Here is a 14,099-nt window from a genome sequence, read left to right as displayed (position 1 = left end):
ACCGAATTCTTCAAAGAAGAAGAAGACATGGCAGCCGAAAACAACAATAATGCAAACAATGCAAGGAAGGTGCTGGGTGACTTTACTGCACCTACTCTTGATTTTTATGGGAGAAGCATCTCTATCCCTGCCATTGGAGCAAACAACTTTGAGCTTAAGCCTCAATTAGTTTCTCTAATGCAACAGAATTGCAAGTTCCATGGACTTCCAATGGAAGATCCTCATCAGTTCTTAGCTGAATTCTTGCAAATCTGTGACACAGTCAAGACTAATGGGGTTGACCCTGAGGTCTATAGACTGATGCTATTCCCTTTTGCTGTAAGAGACAGAGCTAGGATATGGTTGGACTCTCAACCTAAAGAAAGCCTGGACTCTTGGGAAAAGCTAGTCAATGCCTTCTTGGCAAAGTTCTTTCCACCACAAAGATGGAGTAAGCTTAGAGTGGAAGTCCAAACCTTCAGACAGAAGGATGGAGAATCCCTCTATGAAGCTTGGGAAAGATACAAACAATTAATCAGAAAATGTCCATCTGACATGCTTTCTGAATGGAGCATCATAGGTATTTTCTATGATGGTCTCTCTGAACTATCCAAGATGTCTTTGGATAGCTCTGCTGGAGGATCTCTTCATCTGAAGAAGACGCCTACAGAGGCTCAAGAGCTCATTGAGATGGTTGCAAATAACCAATTCATGTACACTTCTGAAAGGAATCCTGTAAACAATGGGACTAGTCAGAAGAAAGGAGTTCTTGAGATTGACACTCTGAACGCCATTTTGGCTCAGAATAAAATATTGACTCAACAAGTCAATTTGATTTCTCAAAGTCTGTCTGGAATGCAAAATGCACCAAGCAGTACTAAGGAGGCTTCATCTGAGGAAGAAGCTTATGATCCTGAGAACCCTTCAATAGAAGAGGTGAATTACCTAGGAGAACCCTATGGTGACACCTATATTCTTCATGGAGAAATCACCCAAATCTCTCATGGAAGAATCAAGAGAGACCTCAACAAGGTTTCAATAATAATGGTGGAAGAAACAGGTTTAACAATGGCAAACCTTTTCCATCATCTTCTCAGCAACAGACAGAGAATCCTAAGCAGAACCCCTCTGACTTAGCAACCATGGTCTCTGATCTAATTAAAACCACTCAAAGTTTCATGACTGAAACAAGGTCCTCCATTAGGAATTTGGAAGGACAAGTGGGACAGCTGAGCAAGAAAGTTACTAAACTCCCTCCAAGTACTCTCCCAAGCAACACAGAAGAAAATCCAAAAGGAGAGTGCAAAGCCATCAATATGGCCGAATTTGGAGAGGATAGAGAGGAAGTGAACGCCACTGAGGAAGACCTCAATGGACGTGCATCAACTTCCAATGAGTTCCCCAATGAGGAACCATGGGAATCTGAGGCTCAAAATGAGACCATAGAGATTCCATTGGACTTACTTCTGCCTTTCATGAACTCTGATGAGTATTCTTCCTCTGAAGAGGATGAGTATGTCACTGAAGAGCAAGTTGCTAAATACCTTGGAGCAATCATGAAGTTAAATGACAAGTTATTTGGAAATGAGACTTGGGAGGATGAACCTCCTTTGCTCACCAAAGAGCTGGATGACTTGTCTAGGCAGAAATTACCTCAAAAGAGACAAGATCCTGGGAAGTTTTCCATACCTTGTACCATAGGCACCATGACCTTCAAGAAGGCTCTGTGTGACTTAGGGTCAAGTGTAAACCTCATGCCTCTCTCAGTAATGGAGAAGCTAGGGATCTTTGAGGTACAAGCTGCAAGAATCTCACTAGAGATGGCAGACAACTCAAGAAAACAAGCTCATGGACTTGTAGAGAATGTTCTGGTAAAGGTTGAAGACCATTACATTCCTACTGATTTCATAGTCCTAGAGACTGGGAAGTGCATGGATGAAACCATCATCCTTGGCAGACCCTTCCTAGCCACAGCAAAGGCTGTGATTGATGTTGATGGAGGTGAACTGATCATTCAAGTGAATGGAGAATCCTTTGTGTTTAAGGCTCAAGGATATCCCTCTGTCACCATAGAGATGAAGCATGAAGAGCTTCTCTCAAATCAGAGTCAAGAAGAGCCCCCACAGTCAAACTCTAAGTTTGGTGTTGGGAGGCCACAACCAAACTCTAAGTTTGGTGTTGAACCCCCACATTCAAACTCTAAGTTTGGTGTTGGGAGGTTCCAACATTGCTCTGAGTATCTGTGAGCTCCATGAGAGCCCTCTGTCAAGCTACTGACATTAAAGAAGCGCTTGTTGGGAGGCAACCCAATGATTATAATTTATATTTTTTTGTTATTTTATGTTTTTTGTAGGTTGATGATCATAAGAAGTCACAAAATCCATTGAAAAAGCAAAAACAAAATGAAAACAGGAAGAAAAACAGCACACCCTGGAGGAAGATGTTGCTGGCGTTCAAACGCCAGTAAACCTAGCAGTTGGGCGTTTAACGCCCAGTCTGGCACCATTCTGGGCATTTAACGCCAGAAAGGGGCACCAGACTGGCGTTAAACGCCAGAAAAGGGCAAGAACCTGGCGTTAAACGCCAGGAATGGGCACCAGCCCGGCGTTTAACGCCAGAAATGGCCCAAAACGTGATTTTGAGCAACATTTGGTGCAGGGATGACTTTTTCTTGACACCACAGGATCTGTGGACCCCACAAGATCCCCACCAACCCCACCACCACTCTCTCTCTTCTTCCCCCATTCACCAATCACCTCAATACCTCTTCCCCAAAACCCCTTCACCTATCAAATCCCATCTTTCTCTTCACCACTCACATCCATCCTTCATAAAACCCCACCAACCTCACCCTTCAAATTCAAACCACTTTCCCTCCCAAACCCACCAATATGGCCGAACCCCATCCCCTCTCTCCTATAAATACCCTTCTTCACTCCTTCATTTTCACACAACCAAAACACCACTTCTCCCCCTCTTTGGCCGAATACACCACCATCTCCCTCTTCCTCATTTCTTCTTCTTCTACTCTCTTCTTTCTTCTTTTGCTCGAGGACGAGCAAACATTTTAAGTTGGTGTGGTAAAAGCGTTGCTTTTTCGTTTTTCCATAACCATTATGGCATCCAAGGCCGGAGAAACCTCTAGAAAGAGGAAAGGGAAGGCAAAAGCTTCCACCTCCGAGTCATGGAGATGGATAGGTTCATCTCAAGGGTGCATCAAGACCACTTCTATGAAGTTGTGGCCTTGAAGAAGGTGATCCCCGAGGTCCCCTTTTCACTCAAAAAGGGTGAATATCCGGAGATCCGCCATGAGATCCAAAGAAGGGGTTGGGAAGTACTTACCAACCCCATTCAACAAGTTGGAATCTTGATGGTTCAAGAGTTCTATGCCAATGCATGGATCACCAAGAGCCATGATCAAAGTATGAACCCGGATCCAAAGAATTATCTTACTATGGTTCGGGGGAAATACTTGGATTTTAGTCCGGAAAGTGTGAGGGTGGCGTTCAACTTGCCTATGATGCAAGGAGATGAACATCCTTACACAAGAAGGGTCAACTTTGATCAAAGGTTGGACCAAGTCCTCTACCTTAGCAAGGTTAGCCTTTCCTCACCTCATTTGTCACCTTTGTTATTCAGTTGGAGTTGACATAGAGGGAGACATCACCATTGATGAGGATAAGCCCATTACCAAGAAAAGGATGGAGCACACAAGAGACCCCTCTCATCATGAGATCCCTGAGATGCCTCAAGGGATGCACTTTCCTCCACAAAACTATTGGGAGCAACTAAACACCTCCCTAGGAGAATTGAGTTCCAACATGGGACAACTAAGGGTGGAGCACCAAGAACACTCCATTCTCCTCCATGATAAGAGAAGATCAAAGAATCATGAGAGAGGAGCAACAAAGGCAAGAAAGAGACATTGAGGAGCTCAAGCACTCCATAGGATCTTCAAGAGGAAGGAAGAGCCGCCATCACTAAGGTGGACCCGTTCCTTGATTTCCTTGTTCTTTATTCTTCTGTTTTTCGAATTTTAGTGCTTATGTTTATCCATGTTTGTGTCTTATGATCATTAGTGTCTTAGTGTCTATGCCTTAAAGTTATGAATGTCCTATGAATCCATCACCTTTCTTAAATAAAAACGTGCTTAATTGAAAAGAAAAAGAATTGCATGAATTTTGAATTTTATAACAGTTTAATTATTTTGATGTGGTGGCAACACTTTTGTTCTCTGAATGTATGCTTGAACAGTGCATATGTCTTTTGAATTTGTGGTTCATGAATGTTGGCTCTTGAAAGAATGATGAAAAAGGAGACATGTTACTGAGGATCTGAAAAATCATAAAAAATGATTCTTGAAGCAAGAAAAAGCAGTGAACACAAAAAAAAAAGAAGAAGCAAAAAGCAAACGAAAAAAAAAGAGAAAGAAGAAAAGAGAAAGAGAAAGAAAGAAATAAAGTTGTGATCCAAGGCAATAAGAGTGTGCTTAAGAACCCTGGACACCTCTAATTGGGGACTTTAGCAAAGCTGAGTCACAATCTGAAAAGGTTCACCCAATTATGTGTCTGTGGCATGTATGTATCCGGTGGTAATACTGGAAGACAGAGTGCTTTGGGCCACAGCCAAGACTCAATAAAGTAGCTGTGTTCAAGAATCATCATACTTAACTAGGAGAATCAATAACACTATCTGGATTCTGAGTTCCTAAAGAAGCCAATCATTCTGAGTTCCAAAGGATAAAGTGAGATGCCAAAACTATTCAGAGGCAAAAAGCTAAAAGCCCCGCTCATCTAATTAATACTGATCTTCATAGATGTTTTTGGAGTTCATTGCATATTCTCTTCTTTCTATCTTATTTGATCTTTAGTTGCTTGGGGACAAGCAACAATTTAAGTTTGGTGTTGTGATGAGCGGATAATTTGTACGCTTTTTGGCATTGTTTTTAGTATGTTTTTAGTAGTTTTAGTTGAGTTCTTAGTATATTTTTATTAGTTTTTAGTTAAAATTCACTTTTCTGGACTTTACTATGAGTTTGTGTGTTTTTCTGTGATTTCAGGTATTTTCTGGCTGAAATTGAGGGACCTGAGCAAAAATCTAATTCAGAGACTGAAAAGGACTGCAGACGCTGTTGGATTCTGACCTCCCTACACTCGAAGTGGATTTTCTGGAGCTACAGAAGCCCAATTGGCGCGCTCTCAACGGCGTTGGAAAGTAGACATCCTGGGCTTTCCAGAAATATATGATAGTCCATACTTTGCCCAAGATTTGATGGCCCAAACCGGCATTCAAAGTCACCTACAGAAATTCCAGCGTTAAACGCCGGAACTGGCACCTAATTGGGAGTTAAACGCCCAAACTGGCATAAAAGCTGGCGTTTAACTCCAAGAGAAGTCTCTACACGAAAATGCTTCATTGCTCAGCCCAAGCACACACCAAGTGGGCCCGGAAGTGGATTTTTATGTCATTTACTCATCTTTGTACACCTTAGGTTACTAGTTTTCTATAAGTAGGACCTTTTACTATTGTAATAGATATAGAGAGTCTTTTGATCATGTTTTGATGATTGAACTCACTTTGGGAGGCTGGCCATTCGGCCATGCCTAGATCTTGTTCTTATGTATTTTCAACGGTGGAGTTTCTACACACCATAGATTAAGGTGTGGAGCTCTGCTGTACCTCGAGTATTAATGCAATTACTATTGTTCTTCTATTCAATTCCGCTTGTTCTTTGTCCAAGATATCACTTGTTCTTCAATCTGACGAAGGTGATGATTGACACTCATCATCATTCTCACCTATGAACAAGGTGACTGACAACCATTCTTGTTCTACAAGCATCTGAGGCTTAGTGAATATCTCTTGGATTTCTGATTGCATGATGCATGGTTGATCGCCTGACAACCGAGTGCTCGCCTGACAAACGAGCCAGCCATTCCGTGAGATCAGAGTCTTCGTGGTATAGGCAAGAACTGATGGCGGCATTCAAGAGAATCCGGAAGGTCTAACCTTGTCTGTGGTATTCTGAGTAGGATTCAATGATTGAATGACTGTGACGTGCTTCAAACTCCTAACCTGCTGGGCGTTAGTGATAGACGCAAAAGAGGGATTCTATTCCAGTAGGAGCGGGAACCAACCGGTGATTGGCCGTACTGTGACAGAGTGCGTGAGCATTAGCTTTCACTGCGAGGATGGGAGGTAGCCACTGACAACGGTGAAACCCTACACGAGCTTGCCATGGAAAGGAGTAAGAAGGATTGGATGAAGGCAGTAGAAAAGCAGAGAGACGGAAGGGAAGGCATCTTCATACGCTTGTCTGAAGCTCTCACCAATGATATACATAAGTATCTCTATCTTTATCTTTTATGTTATTTTCGTTCATCATCTATACCCATTTGAGTCTGCCTGACTGAGATTTACAAGGTGACCATAGCTTGCTTCATACCACCAATCTCCGTGGGATCGACCCTTACTCGCGTAAGGTTTATTACTTGGACGACCCAGTGCACTTGCTAGTTAGTTGTGCGAAGTTGTGTTTATGCCATGGTATTGAGCACCAAGTCTTTGGAGCCATTACCGGGGATTATTCGAATATGGACAAAGTAGTGTTCACAATTTCGTGCACCACTCTTCCCCATATCACACTTTCCAATATCTTCTTCATCAATCACCTCAATTCCTCTTCCCAATTACCCCATTCACCATTCACATCAACCTCCTCTTCCCCATAAACCCCACCTACCTTCATAAAATTCAAATTCACTTTCCCACCCTTTCCCACCCAAATTGGCCGAACCTATACCCTCCCTCTCCCTATAAATAACCTTCCATTCTTCTTCATTTTCACACAACACAAACCCCTTCTCCTCTCACATAGCCGAACCTACTTCTCCCCCTCTCTACCATATTCTCTTCTTCTTCTTCTACTTTTCTTTTCTTTCTTGCTCGAGGACGAGCAAAATTTTAAGTTTGGTGTGGTAAAAGCATAAGCTTTTTTTTGTTTTTCCATTACCAATGGCACCTAAGGCCGGAGTCTCCTCAAGAAAAGGAAAAGGGAAAGCAAAAGCTTCCACCTCCGAGTCATGGGAAATGGAGAGATTCATCTCCAAGAGCCATCAAGACCACTTCTATGATGTTGTGGCAAAGAAGAAGGTGATCCCTGAGGTCCCTTTCAAGCTCAAGAAAAATGAGTATCCGGAGATCCGACTTGAGATTCAAAGAAGAGGTTGGGAAGTCATAACCAACCCCATGCAACAAGTCGGAATATTGATGGTTCAAGAGTTCTATGCTAATGCATGGATCACTAGGAACCATGACCAAGGTATGAACCCAAGCCCAAAGAATTATCTCACAATGGTTAGGGGGAAATACTTGGATTTTAGTCCGGAGAATGTGAGGTTGGCGTTCCATTTACCTATGATGCAAGGTGATGAACACCCCTACACTAGAAGGGTCAACTTTGATCAAAGGTTGGACCAAGTCCTTAGGGACATTTGTGTGGAAGGCGCCCAATGGAGAATAGACTCCAAAGGCAAGCCAGTCCAACTAAGAAGACTGGACCTCAAGCCTGTAGCTAGAGGATGGTTGGAATTCATCCAAAGATCCATCATCCCTACAAGTAACCGATCTGAAGTTACTGTGGATCGGGCCATCATGGTTCATAGCATCATGATTGGAGAGGAAGTGGAAGTTCATGAAGTCATCTCCAATGAGCTCTACAAAATAGCTGACAAGCCTTCATACATGGCACGGCTAGCCTTCCCCCACCTTATATGTCATCTATGTTACTCAGCCGGAGTTATCATAGATGGAGATGTCTCCATTGAAGAAGACAAGCCCATCACCAAGAAAAGGGTGGAGCAATCAAGAGAAGTTCCTCACGGCCCTCAAGGAGAACATGAGGAAATTCATCATCAACAAATGCCTCAAGGAATGCACTTTCCTCCCAACATCTATTGGGAGCAACTCAATACCTCTTTAGAAGATTTGAGCCATAATGTGGAACAATTAAGGGTGGAACATCATGAGCACTCCATCATTCTCCAAGAAATAAGAGAAGATCAAAGAGCAATGAGGGAGGAGCAACAAAGGCAAGGAAGGGACACAGAAGAGTTGAAGAACATCATGGGTCCTTCAAGAAGAAGACGCCACTAAAAGGTGGATTCATTCCTTGTTCTTTATTTCTTTCTGTTTTCGGTTTTTAATTATTGTGTTTATCTATGTTTTGTGTCTTTATTTCATGATCATTAGTATGTAACCATGCCTTAAAGCTATGAATAAAATCCATTAGTCCTTCATCTCTCTTAAAAGAAAAATGTTTTAATTCAAAAGAACAAGAAATACATAATTTTCGAAATTATTGTTGAATTTAGTTTAATTATGTTGATGTGGTGACAATACTTTTTGTTTTCTGAACGAATGATTGAACAGTGCATATGTCTTTGGATATTGTTGTTTATGAGTGTTAAAATTGTTGGCTCTTGAAAGAATGATGAACAAAGAGAAATGTTATTGATGATCTGAAAAATCATGAAATTGATTCTTGAAGCAAGAAAAAGCAAAAAAAAAAAAAGTTATCTAAAAAGAGTATATAGAAAAAGAAAGGAGCAATAGAAAAAGCCAATAGCCCTTAAAACCAAAAGGCAAGGGTAAAAAGGATCCAAGGCTTTGAGCATCAATGGATAGGAGGGCCCAAGGAATTAAATCCAGGCCTAAGCGGCTAAATCAAGCTGTCCCTAACCATGTGCTTGTGTCATGAAGGTCCAAGTGAAAAGCTTGAGACTAAGTGGTTAAAGTCGTGATCCAAGGCAAAAGAGTGTGCTTAAGAGCTCTGGACACCACTAACTGGGGACTTTAGCAAAGCTAAGTCACAATCTGAAAAGGTTCACCCAGTTATGTGTCTGTGGCATTTGTGTATCCGGTGGTAATACTGGAAGACAAAGTGCTTAGGGCCACAGCCAAGACTCATAAGTAGCTGTGTTCAAGAATCAACATGCTTAACTAGGAAAGTCAATAACACTATCCAAAATTCTAAGTTCCTAGAGATGCCAATCACTCTGAACTTCAAAGGAAAAAGTGAGATGCCAAAACTGTTCAGAAGCAAAAAGCTACAAGTCCCGCTCATGTAATTAAATTAATATTCATTGATATTTTGGACTTTATAGTATATTCTCTTCTTTTTATCCTATTTGATTTTCAGTTGCTTGGGGACAAGCAACAATTTAAGTTTGGTGTTGTGATGAGCGGATAATTTATACGCTTTTTGGCATAGTTTTTACATAGTTTTTAATGAGTTTGAGCTACTTTTAGGAATGTTTTCAATAGTTTTTATGTTAAATTCACATTTCTGGACTTTACTATGAGTTTGTGTGTTTTTCTGTGATTTCAGGTAAATTCTGACTGAAATTGAGGGATTTGAGCAAAACTTTGAAAAAGGCTGACAAAAGGACTGCTGATGCTGTTGGATTCTGACCTCCCTGCACTCGAAATGGATTTTCTGGAGCTACAGAACTCCAATTGGCGCGCTCTCAACAGCTTTGGAAAGTAGACATCCAGGGCTTTCCAGCAATATATAATAGTCCATACTTTATTCGAAGAATGACGACGCAACATGGCGTTGAACGCCAAGTACACACTCCTTTCTGAAGTTAAACGCCAGAAAAACGTCATGATCCGGAGTTGAACGCCCAAAACACGTCATAACTCAAAGTTCAACTCCAAGAGAAGCCTCAGCTCGTGGATAGATCAAGCTCAGCCCAAGCACACACCAAGTGGGCCCCGGAAGTGGATTTATGCATCAATTACTTACTCATGTAAACCCTAGTAGCTAGTCTAGTATATATAGGACATTTATCTATTGTATTAGACATCTTGTGACATCTTTTGACCACTCTAAGTCTTTTATCATTCCGTCACTTGATCAAGGAGAGGGCTGGCCATTCGGCCATGCCTGAACCTCTCTCACTTATGTATTTTCAACGGTGGAGTTTCTGCACACCATAGATTAAGGGTGTGGAGCTCTGCTGTGCCTCAAGTATTAATGAAGTTCTATTTTCTTTTATTCAATTCTCTCTTATTCTTATTCCAAGATATTCATTCGTACCCAAGAACATGATGAATCTAATGAGTCAGATAACCCTCATTATCATTCTCACTTATGAACGCGCGTGATTGACAACCACTTCCGTTCTACATGCAACAAGGCTTGAATGTGTATCTCTTAGATTCCCCAACAGAATCTTCGTGGTATAAGCTAGATAGATGGCGGCATTTATGAGGATCCGGAAAGTCCAACCTTGTCTGTGGTGTTCCGAGTAGGATCCTGGGAATCCGAAAAGTCTCACCTTGTCTGTGGTATTCCGAGTAGGATTCCGGTAATAAATGACTGTGACGTGCTTCAAACTTGTAACCTGCTGGGCGTTAGTGACAGACGCAAAAGAATCAAGGGATTCTATTCCAGTAGGAGCGGGAACCAACCGGTGATTGGCCGTACTGTGACAGAGTGCGTGAGCATTAGCTTTCACTGCAAGGATGGGATGTAGCCATCAACCATGGGTGATGCCTCCAGACTGATTAGCTGTGCGAGTGACAGCCGCATAGGATATTTTCCCGAGAGGATGAAAGTAGCCACAGCTGATGGTGAACCCCTATACACAGCTTGCCATGGAAAGGAGTAAGAAGGATTGAGTAGAAGCAGTAGGAGAGCAGGCGTCCTTGAGTCATACAGCATCTTCATATACTTAACTGATACCTCTACTAATGAATCTGCATAAGTATCTCTATCCCTTTTATTATTCCTTTTTATTTGATATTTATTTCAATAATCACAATTCCCCTTTAATCTCCCTAACTGAGATTTACAAGGTGACCATAGCTTGCTTCATACCAACAATCTCTGTGGATTCGACCCTTACTCACGTAAGGTTATTACTTGGACGACCCAGTACACTTGCTGGTTAGTTGAACGGAGTTGTGAAAATAAACAGTGCCCTAAGGGTATATTCATACAAGTACAAAGAACATAAGGATCACAATTTCGTCCACCAATCATGATTGGAGAAGAAGTGGAAGTTCATGAGGTTATAGCCCAAGAACTCTATAAGGTGGCAGACAAGTCCTCTACCTTAGCAAGGTTAGCCTTTCCTCATCTCATTTGTCACCTCTGTTATTCAGTTGGAGTTGACATAGAGGGAGACATCCCCATTGATGAGGATAAGCCCATCACCAAGAAAAGGATGGAGCACACAAGAGACCCCACTCATCATGAGACCCCTGAGATGCCTCAAGGGATGCACTTTCCTCCACAAGACTATTGGGAGCAACTAAACACCTCCCTAGGAGAATTGAGTTCCAACATGGGACAACTAAGGGTGGAGCATCAAGAACACTCCATTCTCCTCCATGAAATTAGAGAAGATCAAAGGATCATGAGAGAGGAGCAACAAAGACAAGGAAGAGACATTGAGGAGCTCAAGCACTCCATAGGATCTTCAAGAGGAAGAAAGAGCCGCCATCACTAAGGTGGACCCGTTCTTAATCTCCTTGTTCTTTATTTTCTGTTTTTCAAAAATTAATGCTTATGCTTGTCCATGTTTGTGTCTTGTGATCATTAGTGTCTTAGTGTCTATGCCTTAAAGTTATGAATGTCCTATGAATCCATCACCTTTCTTAAATAAACATTGTTTTTAATTGAAAAAGATAAGAATTGCATGAATTTTGAATTTTATAACAGTTTAATTATTTTGATGTGGTGGCAACACTTTTGTTCTCTGAATGTATGCTTAAACAGTGCATATGTCTTCTGAATTTGTGGTTCATGAATGTTGGCTCTTGAAAGAATGATGAAAAAGGAGACATGTCACTGAGGATCTGAAAAATCATAAAAATGATTCTTGAAGCAAGAAAAAGCAGTGAATACAAAAAAAAATCGAAAAAAAAGGAAAAAGAAAGAAAAAGAAAAAGAAAGAAATAAAGTTGTGATCCAAGGCAATAAGAGTGTGCTTAAGAACCCTGGACACCTCTAATTGGGGACTCTAGCAAAGCTGAGTCACAATCTGAAAAGGTTCACCCAATTATGTGTCTGTGGCATGTATGTATCCGGTGGTAATACTGGAAGACAGAGTGCTTTGGGCCACGGCCAAGACTCATAAAGTAGCTGTGTTCAAGAATCATCATACTTAACTAGGAGAATCAATGACACTATCTGGATTCTGAGTTCCTAAAGAAGCCAATCATTCTGAGTTCCAAAGGATAGAGTGAGATGCCAAAACTGTTCAGAGGCAAAAAGCTAAAAGCCCCGCTCATCTAATTAATACTGATCTTCATAGATGTTTTTGGAGTTCATTGCATATTCTCTTCTTTTTATCCTATTTGATCTTCAGTTGCTTGGGGACAAGCAACAATTTAAGTTTGGTGTTGTGATGAACGGATAATTTGTACCCTTTTTGGCATTGTTTTTAGTATGTTTTTAGTATCTTTTAGTTAGTTTTTATTATATTTTTATTAGTTTTTAGTTAAAATTCACTTTTCTGGACTTTACTATGAGTTTGTGTGTTTTTTCTGTGATTTCAGGTATTTTCTGGCTGAAATTGAGGGATCTGAGCAAAAATCTGATTCAGAGACTGAAAAGGACTGCAGATGCTGTTGGATTCTGACCTCCCTGCACTCGAAGTGGATTTTCTGGAGCTACAGAAGCCCAATTGGCGCGCTCTCAACGGCGTTGGAAAGTAGACATCCTGGGCTTTCCAGCAATATATGATAGTCCATACTTTGCCCAAGATTTGATGGCCCAAACCGGCGTTCAAAGTCACCCACAGAAATTCCCAGCGTTAAACGCCGGAACTGGCACCTAAATGGGAGTTAAACGCCCAAACTGGCATAAAAACTGGCGTTTAACTCCAAGAAGAGTCTCTACACGAAAATGCTTCATTGCTCAGCCCAAGCACACACCAAGTGGGCCCGGAAGTGAATTTTTATGTCATTTACTCATCTCTGTACACCCTAGGCTACTAGTTTTCTATATATAGAACCTTTTACTATTGTATTTCAAGAATCTGGGTAGCTATCTTTGAGTTTCATGCTATCTTAGATCATTTGGGAGGCTGGCCATTCGGCCATGCCTAGACCTTGTTCTTATGTATTTTCAACGGTGGAGTTTCTACACACCATAGATTAAGGTGTGGAGCTCTGCTGTACCTCGAGTATTAATGCAATTACTATTGTTCTTCTATTCAATTCCGCTTGTTCTTTGTCCAAGATATCACTTGTTCTTCAACTTGATGAATGTGATGATTCGTGACACTCATCATCATTCTCACTTATGAACAAAGTGACTGACAACCACTCTGTTCTACAAGCAACAAGGCTCTAGTGTTTATCTCTTGGATTCCTGATACACGATGCATGGTTGATCGCCTGACAACCGAGTGCTCTCCTGACAAACGAGCCAGCCATTCCGTGAGATCAGAGTCTTCGTGGTATAGACGAGAACTGATGGCGGCATTCAAGAGAATCCGGAAGGTCTAACCTTGTCTGTGGTATTCTGAGTAGGATTCAATGATTGAATGACTGTGACGTGCTTCAAACTCCTAGCAGGCGGGGCGTTAGTGACAGACGCAAAAGAATCGCTGGATTCTATTCCGGCCTGACCGAGAACCGACAGCTGATTAGCCATATGCTGTGACAGAGCATAGGAACATTTTCACTGAGAGGATGGGAGGTAGCCACTGACAACGGTGAAACCCTTGCATAAGCTTGCCATGGAAAGGAGTAAGAAGGATTGGATGAAGACAGTAGGAAAGCAGAGAGACGGAAGGGAAGGCATCTTCATACGCTTATCTGAAGCTCTCACCAATGATATACATAAGTATCTCTATCTTTATCTTTATGTTTTATTCATCATCTATACCCATTTGAGTCTGCCTGACTGAGATTTACAAGGTGACCATAGCTTGCTTCATACCAACAATCTCCGTGGGATCGACCCTTACTCGCGTAAGGTTTATTACTTGGACGACCCAGTGCACTTGCTGGTTAGTTGTGCGAAGTTGTGTTTATGCCATGGTATTGAGCACCAAGTCTTTGGAGCCATTGCCGGGGATTGTTCTTGTGAGTTGTAGTGA

At 41.6% G+C, this 14,099-nt stretch overlaps 1 non-coding gene across 1 annotated transcript; it reads right to left on the bottom strand.

Moving 5' to 3' along the window:
- Positions 1–432: 432 nt before the first annotated feature.
- On the bottom strand, positions 433–536 carry LOC130947015 (small nucleolar RNA R71). The gene has a single exon (XR_009072429.1). It is a non-coding gene; the product is annotated as a small nucleolar RNA R71 (small nucleolar RNA).
- Between the last annotated feature and the right edge of the window lie 13,563 nt (positions 537–14,099).

Source organism: Arachis stenosperma, chromosome 8, assembly GCF_014773155.1.
Source record: "Arachis stenosperma cultivar V10309 chromosome 8, arast.V10309.gnm1.PFL2, whole genome shotgun sequence".
In the NCBI taxonomy this organism is placed as follows: domain Eukaryota; kingdom Viridiplantae; phylum Streptophyta; class Magnoliopsida; order Fabales; family Fabaceae; genus Arachis; species Arachis stenosperma.
The sequence above is the reverse complement of the archived record's forward strand: the minus strand, read 5'-3'. Positions and strand labels throughout refer to the sequence as shown.